Source organism: Castanea sativa, chromosome 3, assembly GCF_040712315.1.
Source record: "Castanea sativa cultivar Marrone di Chiusa Pesio chromosome 3, ASM4071231v1".
Classification (NCBI taxonomy): Eukaryota; Viridiplantae; Streptophyta; class Magnoliopsida; order Fagales; family Fagaceae; genus Castanea; species Castanea sativa.
In genome coordinates this window covers 31364191-31381548 of record NC_134015.1, presented here as the reverse complement: position 1 = coordinate 31381548, position 17358 = coordinate 31364191, and positions in this window count along the sequence as shown.

Here is a 17358-nt window from a genome sequence, read left to right as displayed (position 1 = left end):
TCAATTTTAAAATTTTTTTTTATTTATATTCATTAACTCTAAACTCTTTGATTTTTGTACATAATAACTCCCTTGAATGGATATTTAGGATATGGTCCCACATTTGATTCCAAAATTAAGAAATAAAATTCTCTCTAAAAATAATTAATTTAGGACACATGGCAAAAAATTGGACTTCAATTGTAGAATCTAATTGAATTTATCTAAGTTCTATATATTAATATCTCTCTCTCTCTCTCTCTCTCTCTCTCTCTCTCTCTATATATATATATATATATATATATATATATATATAAAATTTTTGTGCCAAACAAATTGTTTTTCGTTATAAAAAAAAGACTCATAAATATAAAATCATTCAAACTCTCTCTTCCTTTAATTTTATATATAGTGTTAGATATATGATTATATTTTTTATGATTTATTTATATTGGACTCATTGTTTTTTACTCTAAATTAACTCATTTGGCACAAAAATTTAAAAATTTCAATTAGATGGAACACGTGGCATAAAATTAAACTCTAATTGAAATTTAATTTTTACACCAAACTAACTAACTTGGTTCAAAAATTTAAAATTTTTTATTAGATAGGACACGTAACGCAAAATTAGGCTCTAATTGAATTTCAATTTAAAATCTAATTGGATTTTCTCTCAGTTTTACTTATATATATATATATATATATATTATAAACTTGAATTATTTTTAGTTTAAAAAAAACTCATAAATATAAAATCATAAAAAAATTATATATTTTTTTATTAATTTATGGTTTACTTATATTGGACTTCTCGTTTTTAACCCGAAATTAACTCATTTGGTAAAAAAATTAAAAAACTTAAATTAGATGGGACACATGTCGCAAAATTAAATTCTAATTAAAATCCAATTTTTACATTGAATTGACTCACTTGGCTCAAAATTTTAAAAATTTAGATTAGATAGGACACGTGGCCTCTCAATTGTTTACTCACCCTCTCTCCAATTCCACATATGCCCAAGATGTGTGGTCTCTCAATTAGTTATGTACACACTTGTTCAAGAGAGAATGTGTTTAGAGAAAATTGTATTTTCTCTTTTAATCGTACGTACGTTTTTAACTGTCTGTTAATTTTAGATCCCTGTAAAAACTAGATTGCTTAACCTAATTAATTAACCAAGTGAATACTTAGGTTTATTATTTAGATTTAGGTCAAAACAATAAAGTCATATCATGTAAAACAGAGGAAAATAAATAACACAACGATATGATGACCCAAGAAAACCAAACCGGTAAAAAACTTGGGGAAGATTTAACCTAGCTATCGTCAAGGTAAGAAGAAAATCCACTATAGAGAATCGAAGTTTACAATAAAATTTAGACCACTAACATCTTATTGCTACCACATGTAGAACTTAATAACATGATCATGTGCAAGCTCCAAATTCATGGACTCCTTCTTTATTAGGCCTTTGCAACACAAGGACCCACACTTGTGACTTTGAGACTCCACTCAAAGGTTTTGAATCTTTTTAGATATTGATCTTGTATGCAGCAACTTCTACAACACTAGATCTTAAGATTCTTCAAGGAATAATATCGGTAGAAGACTTTAGAGAGCTTTTGGGTACAAAACCCTAGATCTACAAAAGAGGCACAAGATCCACTCTTATCTCTCTAAAAAACTCAAAAACCCCTACCTAGGGTTAGCTTTTGATGTCCTTTAAATATTGGTAAAAAAAATCGTGATTTGGGCTTCAAACGAATAAGTTATGGTATTTTTACGTTTGCTAATTTTTGCTGATATAAGTCCTAATTAGAGGCATTGTCTCTCCTACATCAGCAGCCCTCTTAAAGGCAATGTTTCTATGTCTACGGCCCTCTCAAAAGTAATTTATCTAGAGTTATACATATAAGTCCTAATTAGAGGCATTGTTTCTCCTACATTAGCAGCCCTCTTTAAGGTGATGTTTCTATGTCTACGGCCCTTTCGAAGGCGATTTTCAGAGTTGCACATGTAAGTCCTAATCAGAGACATTGTTTCTCATACCTCGGTAGCCCTCTCAAAGGCAATATTTCTATGTCAGCAGCCCTCTCAAAGACAATATCCAGAATTATGCATGTAAGTCCTAATTAGAGGCATTGTTTCTCCTTCATCGACAGCCCTCTTAAAGGTGATGTTTCTATGTCAATAGCCTTCTCAGAGGCGATATCTAGAATCATGCATGTAAGCCCTACCCAAAAGACATTTCTCCTCACATATGTTTACGGCACTCTCAAAGGCAATTCATCTAAAGTTGCACATATAAGTCCTAATCAGAGGCATTATTTCTCCTACATTCAGCAGCCCTCTCAAAGGCGATGTTTCTATGTCTACAGTCCTCTCAAAATCGATTTATCTGGAGTCATACATATAAGTCCTACTCAGAGGCATTGTTCTCCACACACGATGGCAGCCTTCTCAAAGGCACTTTTCCTAAAAGTCATACATTAGCCCTCTCAAAGGTAGTTTCTAGAATCATACATTTAAGTCCTAACAATAGGCATTGTTTTATACATACATCATACAACAAAGAGATGATATCAAACATCAAGGCCCACTGTAGGGCAATATAATACACACATGTCCAGGCCTATCAAGAGGCAATACAAAATATACATGAAAAATACATACACGCCCTCGCAAGGGCTACATCATGCTACAATAACTAAAAAGCTAAGTCTACGGGGAATCGTCATCCCTCAAATACTGGTCAGTACCACCACCACCACCCCCACCACCATCATCATCATCATCACCATCGCCTTCAAAAGGACTAATGGAAGGACCCACTCCGCCTGAAGTGCCTGGAGTGTACCCTGGTTCCTGAAGAGGCCATGGAGCCTAAGCGAAAGAATCCCAACCGCCCGGCGAGCTTGGCGAAACCAGCATGTACTTTGTCTCGCCTGGTGGGATATTATGCCCCTGGCCCGGCATGGAAGGTGAAGGTAGGATACAAACCTGAAATGCCCGCAACTCCACTATCAAGACTCTAGCATAACCATGAAGCAAGGCTAGCTCACTCTCAAGCAGGCCCCACTCTCTCTCTCTGCAGCAGTAGCGCAGGCCTCTCTGTCCTTTTGCCAAAGCTCCCATTCCCAAGCTAATGCCTGACCAATCTCTTCCTGAATGTGCGCCTCCCTAGCAACAACAACGGTCTCAAGCCCTGTCTCTTTGGCTTGCAAAGCCTTTACTCATGCTCTCCACTCCGCTCTAAAAGCTACCTGGGCACGAGCAATGCCGCCTAGCACTTAGCCCCCACTCACAAGGACATCTCCCATGATAGGTCCTGTAGAGGCCACTGCAAACCAAGTGGCATAATCTATGTTGGTGTCCACATACGCATCAAAAGAGCCCGTCGCATAAGCCGAATCATCCATCACAATGGACTCAAATGACAAGCCGAGTGGAGGTGGATCTCTAGGTACTCCAAAGACCGACATGACTTGGTGGAAAGTCTTCTCAGCTAAAAAGAACTCCCAACTTGTTAGGGCCTAGAACTAGCATTATACTCTCGACTGGCCCATGGCAACAATGAGCTTCAGCCTCACCAGCAATGACCTATCATTAGGGCGAACCATCATCTCACCCCAAGTGTCATAGTCCAATGCTGCAAAGATAGTGACCAGCTGCACTAGGACAACCCTGGTAATCGTGCAAAGAGCCCAAGCATATGCTCGAGGGTACAAGGTCATGGAAAAACTCAAGAATTGAGGTCACAAAGCTGAGATGTACTCATATGCCCACCATGTCAGAATCTGCCAACATCCCTTCAGGCTCCCGAAATCCCGCTGTGAAGCTCGCCTCAGGAAGGATATAAAGAAGTAAGTGACGAACCCCCAGTCATAGCTCCTAACATCTAAAACTACCCTCAAGGTCCATTGCAATTGGCAGGTCAATATTGATCGATTGTTGCCAAGGAAGCAACTACCGAGGAAATACATGAAAAACCTGCAAAGATGGATGTCGGTCGGTGCTACCCCCTAAGGGATACTACCCTATAGCCACTCAGTACAAACCTGCGGCGATGTGGTAGGTCCAAAACACGCTCTTGTACCCATCGTTAGTGGAAAAGGGGATGCCCAAGAGATCACAGGCCATCTCAAAGCTCATATCATCAGTCGGGATCGGGTACCTACTGAATCTAATGCTCAGTATGGCCATCCAGTCTGGAGGGAAAACTACATACTCTCCACAACCTAGGTGAAAGGTGCTAATCTCGGCATGAAACTGCCACACCAAAGCCCCCCCGATCTCGTGCCTCATGGTGTACAGAGGGATCCTCAAGAAGTCCACGAATCCCTGCTCCCGTAGGAACTCCACATAGCGCTGGTGAGTCCCAAGAGTGGATAGCAAATGCAGGAAAGTAGACTAGGCACCCTGACCATGGATCTTGTCGAGCCTCTACATTCAACACTAAAAGCTACCCATTAGCACATGCATGCAACAACAATCTAATTGACAAGAAATGAAGACAACATACCTTTCCCTTTCGCGCCTGAGCGAAAGGATGCCTCTTTAGCCCCCACTGAAGATGAGTATCCCTGATACCATCATCCACCGATCCAGTACAAGCATCAGCACTGGCCTGGCATGGTGGAAACCTCGGCCTTAAGCTACGCCTCCGAGGGCCCAAGTCCAAGTGAACATCGTCTCCAGACAAATCATCTAAATCGATAGTGAGATCCTCAGCTCGCGTCTCTCCTTTGGACATCCCCCTCCCTGTGGGAGTCATGCGCCGTGAGGAAGCCCTACTGGAAATAGTGCGTGACTCAGATGCTTGTGGGTCTAATGTCACCATCCCCATGATCAAAGTGGCTCTACAAGACTCAAGCCGCCTGCTTTCCAGCGGATGTGGTCTCACCATCATAAGAGGAATCCCCCTCATCAAATACATAGACAGGGGCCTTCCCCCGATCTCCTCTGAATCTCGTCCTCTGTGACATAATCTACAAAACAGCAAGAAAACCAAAGCACAATTGGTAAGCCCATAAGTTAAATGGAAACATAAGCAAACTAACACTATCTTCTAAAACATGCAGGTCTATACCTAACACACAATTGCAAAAGAAATTCAAAATCGGGACTGCTATTTAGATATCCTCTGTTTCTAACCGGCCTAAGACCAAGACTGCTATTCAAATATCCTCTATTTCTACTTGGTAAAAATCCAAAAAAATCAAGACTGCTATTCAGATATCCTCTATTTCTACTTGGCAAAAATCAAGACTGTTTAGATATCCTCTGTTCCTACCTGACGCTCATCGGGACTGCTATTCGGTATCCCTTGTTTCTACCCGGCCTAAGACCAAGACTGCAATTCAGATATCCTTTATTTCTACTTGGCAAAAATCCAAAAAATTGGGACTACTATTTAGATATCCTCTGTTCCTACCTAACGTTCATCAGGACTACTATTCAGATATCCTCTGTTTCTAATTGACAAAAATCCAAGAAAATGACTATATGAATAATTTTACTACAAAAAGTAGAATTGTTTTGGTTGAAATGAATGAACCTATAAATGACCAACCAATGGATGAAACTAGGGATAATGTGGTTGTATTAGATACACCACAAGATACTACTCATGAGATGTCTAGTACACAGGTGCCTCATCGTAGTGGAAAGATTGTTAGGCCACCTATAAGATTTATAGGTCTGGGAGAAACTTATGAAGCTATCTCAGAAAAGGCCAAAATTGATCCTTACACTTATGAAGAGGCAATGAATGATATAGATGCAAATCATTGGGTCAAAGCTATGAAATCTGAATTAGATTCAATGTATTCCAATCATGTTTGGGATCTTGTAAAGGCGCCTAACGGCATTAAACCTATTGGTTACAAATGGTATACACAAAAACACTAGTGATTATGAAGAAACCTTTTAAAGTAAGGCTAGTGGCGAAAAGGTATACACAAAAAGAGGGAATTGATTATGAAGAAATTTTTTCACCAGTAGCAATGCTTAAATCTATCAAAATTCTCTTATCCATTGCTGCTTATTATGATTATGAGATTTGGCAAATGGATAACAAGACTGCTTTTCTTAATGGAAATCTTGAAGAAAAAATCTATATGATGCAATCGGAAGGTTTCATAGCAAAGAACCAATAACATATGGTATGCAAGTTGAAAATGTCCATTTATGGACTTAAGCAAGCATCTAGGTCATGGAACATCAAATTTGATCAAGCAATCAAGTCATTTGGTTTTGAACAAAATCTTGATGAACTATGTGTGTACGAAAGACGTCGAGACAAAGTAGTAATGTTCCTAGTGCTTTATGTTGATGATATTCTACCCATTGGAAATGATGTAGGGGTAATGTCATCAGTAAAGGTTTGGTTGTCAAGCCAATTTGATATGAAGGATTTGGGTAAAGTTAGCTTTATTCTAGGAATCAAGCTTTGGCGAGATCACAAGAATAAGATGTTAGGTTTATCGCAAGTTGGATATATAGATAAGGTTATGGAACGGTTTAGCATGCAAAACTCCAAGAAAGGATTACATCCTTTTAGACATGTAGTTCCTCTGTTTGATGACCAAAGACCAAAGACTCTTGAGGAAGAAAATATGATGAGACAAATTTCTTATGCTTCTGCAATGGGAAGTCTCATGTAAGCCATGTTATGTACTAGGCCGGATATCTGTTATTCAGTTGGCATAGTCAGCCGATATCAATCAAATCCAAGACCAAAACATTGGCAAGCTATAAAGCATATTCTTAAGTATTTGCGGAGAACGAGAAATTATATGCTTGTTTACCATAATGAGGATTTGATTCCCATTGGCTATACAGATTCAGATTTTCAATCAGATCTTGATTTCAGAAAGTCCATTTCAGGTTGTGTGTTCACCTTAGGAGGTGGAGCCATAAGTTCGAGGAGTGTTAAGCAATTTTGTATTGCGGACTCCACCATGGAAGCTGAATATGTTGCTGCTTGTAAAATGGCAAAAGATGTTGTTTGGCTCAAGAAATTCCTTTCTGATCTTGATGTTGTGAGAATGGAGCAAGTTCCCATCACATTGTTTTGCGACAATAGTGGAGCGACTGCACAATCCAAAGATCTAAGGAATCATAAGAAATGAAAGCACATTAAGAGAAAGTACCACATTATTCGAGACATTGTTGCTCGAGGAGATGTAGTAGTAGAAAAGATTGATAGTGCAAGTAATCTAGCAGATCCCTTTACCAAACCCTTGCCCCAAAGGACTTTTGAGTCACATTTGGAGGGAATGAGAGTTAGATTAGTGCACAATAGTCTTTAGGGCAAGTGGGAGTTAGATTAGTGCCCTTAAATTCTATTGTATGATACTATGTATGACTTTATGTATCACTTAATGTTGTAATTAATAAAGTTGTAATATTATAATCTAAAATAATGGTAACATGAATATTGGACATTATCATATAGTCCATGAGATGCATAGTATGTGATTTATGTGAAACGTCCTAAAAGATGTAAGTCACAAGTTCTTTGTAAACTCAGAATTATAGTTCATAGTCGGTGATGAAATTGGACATTTCATCTGCAAATCAACTATGATGATTTGTCTTGATCATGGAAGTGGAGACTTCTAGTAGGTATGTTGATATGTTTTAAGAGTTAAGACATATTGAACTGGACCGCTGTAAGATTTATTATTCTTCTAACGACTGTCAAATAAATAATAAATCTCACGATTTCTATTTACATGAACTCTTCATCCTGAGAGGATAATAGACTTGATCATGAAATATAGGTTGCTTTGATATACGAGGAGTGAGATCTAAAGACACGATCAAAACCTCAGTATGTTGGGCAGCCACATTTAGTGTTGATGGAATATATATTCTCAAGATGGAATTCATAGTCTCTTAACGGAGATAAAAAATATTCCCTTGAGATAAGTTTAATGGGTTTGGTTATTCAGAGTGTTAGGCCTAACCACTTTAATAAGGAGTTACTAAAGTATATATTTATGAAATTAGATTTCATAAATATATGATGAATAACTTAAAGAATTAAACCAGGTACTCAAGGATTAAGATGTAGTAATACTAAGTGGCAGTCTACATTCATGATTTTGTATTACTACTTTATAAAGGGTTTGCATGTATAATAAAGTCTTGGGATGTAATTTATTAATAAGGCTTAGAGTGCAACTATATTTATATAGTAGTATTAAATATCTGTAGACACCGCATTTTGTACCCTTTACTACTCTAAGGCCCAAGGCCAGTTTAGAGCCCAATTAGATATTAGATTGACTTGAGCAGTGTTAAAATGGAAAATATAACCTTTTAAATGAGAAAAAATCTATTTTTGGAAATAAAATGACTAAATTAGCTCTCGGCCTGCATATGTGGGTCACGCCCTACGTACGTGAGCTAAAGAATAGTACACAGCTAGGATTTCAGAAACATAAGAAAGACAAGTTTTCTGCAATAATGGTTGAGGTTTGGAATGAATCCCACATCATCTGGGAGCCATTCCAAACCTCATTTTTCTCAACTATAAAAAGCCTTACATGGTACATTTTCAACACACTCAAAAATCTCACGGGAAAAACGTAAGATTCACTAGAAAATAGTGAATCAAAAGGGAGTTTTTCACAAAACACTCTCAAATCATTTTTTATTTGATTGGGACCTTTTTTGGCCCCAATCCTTTGAGTTTAAGATTGGTAATCACTATATTATTAAATTGTGATAGATTTGACTGGGGGGAATGGTAAAAAATCAAGCTTAGGAGCTTTTGCTTTAAGGTATTTTTTTGAAATTTTCTTTTTCCTTTTCAGCCTTTAATCGTTTCTTTAATCTGTTTATTTGTTTAGTTTATGTTTATATATGTTTGGTTAGGTTAGTTTTAGACTTTCTTTATGTCTTTAAGCATGTTAGGCTGCTTGATTTTTCATTTTATATATTGTTTGGTTTTTGCTCTGTTTCAATGTTTTTGGGTAAGGATCTGCGTACGCATGATCTAGCTTACGCACGTAGGCTGAACTCATGCGTACGCAGACCTATTCTAGTGTGCGTGATGCCGTTATCCAGAAACCCCAAAAATTTTGTTTGTTTTGTTTTTTGCATTCACATGTTTGTTTTGTGTAGCCTATTTTCCATATGTTTTTAAGCCCCATATTTGCTTGTTCACCTTTTAGTATGTTTTTTTGTTATCACATGTTTAGATTAGGGTTTCTTAATTTTAATTCCAATCATTCACATGTTCATGCATTGATGCCATAGGTGTTGTGTTGTTGAAAGGTAAGTAAATGGTAAGTCATGCATTAGCAATGTCCATGCATCTATGTTAGGGTTTTACTTTGATGATATGATGAAATATGCTTAGATGTATGATTAGGGCTTGTAATATTTTTTCCTTGCTATGATGATATGCCTTGCTGCCATGCGTAAGTTACTTTAGATGTATGATATGGTTTTCATATGTTAGATGAATGCTAGGGTTTCTTTAATATGATTGGCCCCCTTTTGGTAGAAAGGTAAGTATGTTATGTTTGGGATGAAAGATGTCATGTTGTATGCTTAGAGGTATGGAGTATAGATGCAAGTGTTGAACATGTTTTTAATAAGGTTAAGACATAAGACACAATGATGAGAGACCAACCTTAGGGTTGGGTGATCTGGTGCCTAACATCTTCCCAAGAGCGTACCTAAACTCCAAACCCAAACTTTGGTTGTAAGATCAAAGGTCTTTCGTTGAAAGGATGCTATATGCATGGTTCCTAGCCCATATAACTAGGTGGCGCCTCCCCCTTTGTGTCCACAAGATGGTATAAGAAGGAAATATAATTCAATAGTGGATTTGTCAACATTACAAAACTCAGGTATTGTTCCTTAGATTTTGTATCTTAATCTCCCTAATAAAATTCAACTTGGTGGTTGCATTGGCCAATGAATCATATGGATGAATTTTATTTTTTATTTTTAATGGAATCATATGGTTGAATGTTAATTGTTCTTAGTATTTCTCAATACATGTATGTGAATCGAAGAGCCAAGAATACAATGCCTAAGAAACAGTAACTAAATTTTATCTTTGTGATAAACAAAATCATATATTAAAAAGTTATTAAGTAACCAACAGCCTTGTAGATATAAACTGACACTTCTCGGTGTTTTTCATAAAAATGTCCAAGGTACAAATTTTCCCTCCCTGACTATCAAATTATAAATTTTAAAAAGTTATTGGAATCATGTAAAATTGACAAAGTTACAAGCTGTAAGTGGGTTCTAGTTTGCCCAATTGATAAAATCTTTGATGCTTGAATAAAAAATTTAAGATTCAATCTTCGCATACACTAAAAATCGATTGGTATTTTAATCTAATGATAAAAAAGTACAATCATCGTAAGCGAACATTATATGTTGAAGTTACAAGGTATAACCATATAACCCACACAGAATATAATGATTTTTTTTTTTTGGTGTGAAATTGTATATATAGTATAATGATTATAGTTGTCCTGTTACAAATAGTGGATAAGTATTAACACCTGCTCACTTCATTGATAAGATTTTAGACGTCACACCAAAGATTAGGACAAGAGTCCCTTTCACACTAGGAATTAATAAGTTTTTTTTATTATTATTTATTTTTAAAAGAGAGATTACTTGAACCGCTTTATTTTATTTTTGAAGACAAACCCATCTCATTCATTCATAATCAAATACTGTCAGCAAACAAGGCTTCCTGAGCAGGTGGGGGGATCTCCTCCAACCACACTAGCTCTTCAACAATTTGTCTAGCATATTTTGCTAGAGAATGTGATGCAAAATTGGCACTTCTCTTGACACAGCTGATAGATAAAGTTCTAAAACCCAATGCTAGACAGCTGATGTCCCCATAAATGTGGCCCACACTGGAACAAGTAGCCCGTGGACACCTCAAAGATTGCATGACTGTCACGTTATCACCTTCCAAAATCAGTACTGAAATCCAGCTTCCCTTGCAAACTCCAATGCCCTTCTGCACGCCAAAGCTTCAGCTTCCTCACTGTCCCTTAAACGATCATCATCCTTAAAAGTCCACTCATAATTCCTATATATATATATATATATATATTAGTCCACTCATAAAATATAAAAATGTTAAGAGTACATAACCGGTTACAAGAAAGATATTAATCAAGAAACATTAATATTGGCAGCAAAAACACAGTTCAAACGACGTTGTGACCAAGGGGAGGAGGATATATTTGTTTTGTTAAAACCTTTTCTCATTATAATTATTATTACTTGCTTGCTTGCTTGCTTGCTCAGTTGCACATCATTCATCATCAATAACAGCAACAACAACGTGGTCGGTATCTGCGATCATTGCTACTACTATTTTTTAACCCAATCATTTCTCACCACGTCTTATCCCCCCATTAGCACTACAAAATTAACCAATTCAATATTTAGTTTCTACGTATAAACTATAAACCTTACCCTTTACATGTAATTTACAGGCGGTAATAGCCTGGGTAGGATAGTAATTAGCATTTCAATAATAATCCTGCTTAGCCGCCCAACTATTGTACGGTAGTAGCTTCCAAGAAGTGGAAAACAAAGATAAAGGTATTGCATGAGAACAATGTTATTTTATATCTATGAAATCTGGGAATTCTATTAGAATAAGTTCAGCCAGCATTGGCTAAGAGTACAGAATAAAGGTATGGAGTAACATCCCCATCCACACCGAACAACCACTACGTTGTTAATTTCCAAGTCGATGTACATAGGAAAAAGACATGCAACTGGGTTCTGTCAAGGCTTTGGCTGAGGCAAGGATGTGACCAAAGGGAGAAAAAGAGTCCTCATTGCAACTAAGAGTGTTGATCACACGTTCTGAATCACCTTCAATAAAAAAGGACAAGCAGCCAATTTCTAGTGCGAAGGAGATAGCCCGTGCCGTTGCCAATGCTTCAACCATATCTGAAGAGAAAGGAAGGGAAATCTGCTCTGACAGTGACGCCAATGCCTGGCCTTGGCTGTCACGTATCACCACACTCAGACCAGCTCTGCCTACGTCTTTAAAGGTCACTCCATTGAAGTTAACTTTCAGGGAAGTTGGGGGAGGCGGTGACCATCTGACTTGTGTGGTTGAATGGGCAGGTATAACTATGAGGAGGTCGTGAGGTTTGCTCTGCTGAAATCCTGAAGTGTTTATTGAGCCGTTAGAGCAACTTGCGAGATCGGGTAATCTGTGTTTTTTACTCTGATTTGGTTCCTGCAGTACCAAACTGTCCATAATAGCAGTGCAAGCTTCTCCAAGTTTTTTCCTTCCTGTTGTGTGAATAACATGAGGTCTAAAATGTTAGAAAAGCTATAGGACCGATGAAAGCCAAACTCAGGAAAAGCCTCCCATATCTGAGCTAATTTTAAGCAGTTCCATAATGCATGTGATATATTTTATGGTTCTCTGTTGCAGTGATCACAAACATCAGATGTCAGAATCATTCTTTTCCTCATATTCATCTTTGCTAGCATTACTTTATTTAGAACCGACAAACCCTATACCAACTTCCAAACTCCATTATCATGATTAGGATCCACTGAAGTTAGATTATTTGAAATTTCTTTTTCTCGAAATCTATATCCCAATTGCACCGTGTACTGCCCTGAGGATGTGTATGGCCAGATTAGTTTGTCTTCAGCTGAGGAGTTACAAAGAGGAATACTCAGGGGCGGCCGAACAAATTTGGAAGTCTAAAGCGATATATTTAAATGAGTTTTTTTGTTACCACTTAAATAATATTTAACTAGTATTTAATATCATAATTTTTTATAACAAAAATCTATTCTTTTTATTTTGTAATATGCTTTTTTTGGGAAAAATGCTAAAAATATAACAAATTTTACTAAAAAAAATTTCAAACAATGTAAAAATGAATGCAATTAGTGACATTTTAAGAAGATAATAAACAAGTATTTAAATGAATGATGTTAGAGATATTATAAATTTTATAACATTAAGCTTACAAAGATGTATCATTAATCACAAAAAATAATTCAAAAATGCATTTAATAGGTTATTGACGTCCACATATCATATTAATTGTCACATCAATTTGTAAAATTTTCAAGTAAAATCAATAATATTTTTAGTATTTTTCTATCTGAATTATTTCTTGCGATTAGTGACACATATATTTGTAAAGGAAAATGCTAGAGATACAAATTCTTGTACAAATTGATGTTGTGAAAAATAATTATAGATAAATAAAAAAGTGATGTCATCGATGGTCCAGATGAGAACTAGTAAAAAGTTGGATACAACGACCGTTTGTAAAAATATTGTAAAATAATTTATAAAACTATAGCATTAATCTATTTGTAAGACCCATGTATTTAAAGTTGTATTATCTTTAGCTTTACTCAATACTTTGACTTCTTGAAAGTAGAGGAAAATTATAAAACTAATTTTTTTTCCTATATCTCCAATTTTTTTTTAAAATATATTAATTTTTGCCCCAAAATTTGGGGCCTTCCTCTAATAGAGGGCCCTAGGTGGTGGCCTAGTCCTAGGGCTAGCCATGGGGATACTTTGAATCAGCTCAACCTCTTGTGGGTTAAATAAACCCTGACAGACTTGAATTCGACTGTTTTGTACCTGGATCAATAAGGTCGGCCACCCTTGCTGCTTCAAAACCTTCAACTATTGGAGAACAGATTCTTGGATGATCATTGTATGGTAACCAAGCATCAAGCCAAACCCCAATTGATTCTCCATTGCCCACTCTCCATCTAGCACCTTTCAAGAGAACATCCCGACCTTTTAATATGCTCTGCCATGCATTAGAACTAGCACTTGAATTAGTGACCTCCATTATAGAGCAATTAGGAAAAAAATTTGGATTCAAAAACCTGGTAGAAGAAGGATTCCTTATGGTGTAGCAATCACCAAGCTTGCTTTGGTAGCAAGGCATCATTGAAGAGGGCTAAACCTCTAAAACCCATTCCACCTTCAAATTTTGCTTGGCATAGCGTTTCCCATTTTACCCAATGGATTTTTCTTCGATCACCCTTCTGTCCCCACTAGAACTTTCGAATCAGGCTTTCTATCTCTGTGCATAGACCCATTGGGAGCTTGAAACAACTCATTGTGTAGGTTGGGATAGGTTGTACCACTGCCTTGATAAGGATTTCCCTCCTTGCTTGAGATAGCAGTTTTTCCTACCACCATTGGATTTTCTTCCAAACCCTCTCTTTTATGTAATGGAAGCTTGCCTTTTTGTTTCTCCCCACTAGTGATGGTAAGCCCAAATATTTCTCATATTGTCTTACTTCAGGAACACCCAATGCTATCTTGATGTGATCTCTGGGCTCTTCAAAAGTGGATTTGCTAAAGAAAATGGTAGTTTTGCTTCTATTTATTTGCTGCCCTGAACATTATGTGTCTAGGATGTCCAAGACCTTCTAGCATTCTTGCATGGTTGCCCTGAAAAACAAAAGACTGTCATTTGTAAAAAGGAGGTGAGTCAGATGAGGAGAATTTCTAGATAGAGAATAGCCTCATATATCACCTAGGCTAGCTGCTTTGCTGATGAGCCCATGTAGTCCTTCTGTATACTGTAGGAAGAGGAAGGGGGAGAGGGGGTCTCCTTAGTAGATACCTCTCGAGGGATAGATCATGCCTTTGGGTTCTCCATTGATAAGGATTGAATATGAGACTGAAGTCACACACAACATAATTAGCTTAATCCACTATACTGTAAAACCCAATGTCCTTATTACTGCTTCTAAATATGGTCATTCCACCCTATCGTACATTTTGCTTATGTCGAGTTTGATTGCCATAAAATCATCCTTCCTAGTGTGTTTCTGCATACTATGAAGAGATTCAAAGGCTACCAGAATATTATCAGAGATGAGTCTACTTTTTGTAAAAGCACTTTAGTGTTCAGTGATAATTTTTGGTAAAATTCTTTTCAATCTATTAACAAAAACTTCTGAGAAAATCTTGTACAAAACATTACAAAGACTAATGGGTCTAAATTTAGAGGCAAATTTTGGGTTCTTCCTCTGGGGAATAATGATGATAAAAGTACGATTTAAGTGCTCAAGTAAGGAAGCATTGTTGAGGAAAGTAAGAACAAATTGACATACATCATCACCAACTGAATTCCAGTAATGTTGATAAAATAGAGGGGGCACACCATTAGGTCCTGAGGCTTTAAGAGGAGCCATCTGTTTGATTGCCTGTTGTACTTCCCATGCCTTGAACTTAGTGGAAAACTAATCATTCATCTCATTGTTGATGACTTTGTAGATGGAGTCTGTGACTGCTACATTCTGTTGGAAATTTTCCGAGGTAAACAACTCCTAAAAGTAGTCAATCAGGCACTTCTCTGTTTCTTCAGGATCTAATGGCCAATCTCCAGATGCAGCTTGGATCTTTTTTATTGAGTTTTTCCTTTTCCTTTAAGTGGCTCTACTGTGAAAAAACTTGTAATTTTTATCACCATCTTTTGCCTATAAAAATTTTGCCCTTTGAAACCACATTCTATTCTCCTTATCTATGAGCTCTGTGATCTCCCTTTTCAACTCCCTTACCCGATGTTTTGAGCCGCTTCTCATTGGTTCCTTCTCTACATCCACTAGAAGTCTTTTTTTTTTTTTTTGCTAATTCCTTTTTGAAATTTCCAAAATGATCCCGATTCCACCTCTTCAATTCCTTCCCGCACTTCTCTACTTTCCTTATCACTTTCATAGAGGGGTCAGCCATGTCATTAGAGGACCATACCGCTTCAACTACCCTTAAACAGCCCAGATTAGAGAGCCACATTTCCTCAAAGCTAAAAGGGTTAGCTGAAACCACAACATCTAGTCCATATGGTACAATCCAGAGGGGGCAATGGTCTAAGGAGTTAGAGGTAAGGTGGTGGATTTTTGTTCCAGAAATTTCAATAGCCAGTCATTTGTAGCTAGTCCATAATCTAATCTTTCCCATATTAAATGTCCATCTGCGAAATGCTTTTGACATGTATAAGGAGAACCCTCAAACCCCAAATCAATAAAGCCACATTCGTATATAGCATCTTTGAATAGTTGTATTAGGGTTTGACTTTTGTTACTACCCCCTAACTTCCGAGCGCTTCTATTGGTTAAATACATGTTTGTATCGTATACTAAACATACACAGCAAAAAATTGACAGATCTACTTCATTGGCAATTGTTAACATGTACTATGACATTTTCAGAATTCAAGAACAAGAGAGCATACCTTACTGCGGTGAAATTCAAAACAAAGAATCAGAAGTACTCGAAAACACTTTTAATCTTCACTCCAATTCCACTTTATACCCAAGAAGTGTGGTCTTGTTGGGGTTTATGTCCTAAAATCTAATTTATTGGCATGTCATAAATAATTAAATTGTTTAATTATATGAGACTATCTATAAATGAGTTAATGGGACGTTATCTTAGTCCATAAGATGCATAGTATGTGATTTATGTGAAAAGTTATAGAAGATATAAATCACAAGTTCTTTGTAAACTCAGAATTTTAGTTTGTAGTCGGTGATGAAATTGGGCATTTCATCTGCGAAGACTATAATATATCAACTAAGATGATTTGTCTTAATCATGGAAGTGAAGATTTCTAGTTGGTATGTTGATATGTTTTAAGAGTTAAGACATATTGAACTGGACCATTGTGAGATTTATTATTCTTCTAACGACTGTCAAATAATAATAAATTTCACGATTTCTATTAACAGCAATTCTAAATCCTGAAAGAATAATGGACCTAATCATGAGATGTAGCTTACTTTGATATATCAGGAGTGAGATCTATTAGTCATGGTCAAAACCTTAGTATGTTGGGTAGCCGCATTAGTGTTGATGGAACATATATTCTCAAGATGGAATTTATAATCTCTTAATAGAAATATAAAATATTTCCTTGAGATAAGTTTAATGGGTTTAGTTATTTAGAGAGTTGGGCCCAACATCTTTAGTAAGAAGTTACTAAAATATATATTTATGAAATTGGATTTCATAAATATATGATGAATAATGTAAAGGATTAAACCGGATACTCAAGGATTAAGATGTAGTAATCTTCAAAGTGGCAGTCTATATTCATGACTTTGTATTACTACGAATATTTTAATGAAGGGATTGCATGTATAATAAAGTCTTGGGATATAATTTATAGATAAGGCCTAGAGTGCAACTATATTTCTATAGTAGTATTAAATATAGTTAATGGTAACTTTGGACTTATCCAGAGTTGACGGAAAAGCCTAAGGCCCATTAGAGCTAGTGTCTTATTGGTCCCTTTTGGTCCCACTCCAAGCCACACACTAAAGCCTAATTGGAAAGGCCCAATAGGCCAGCCCAA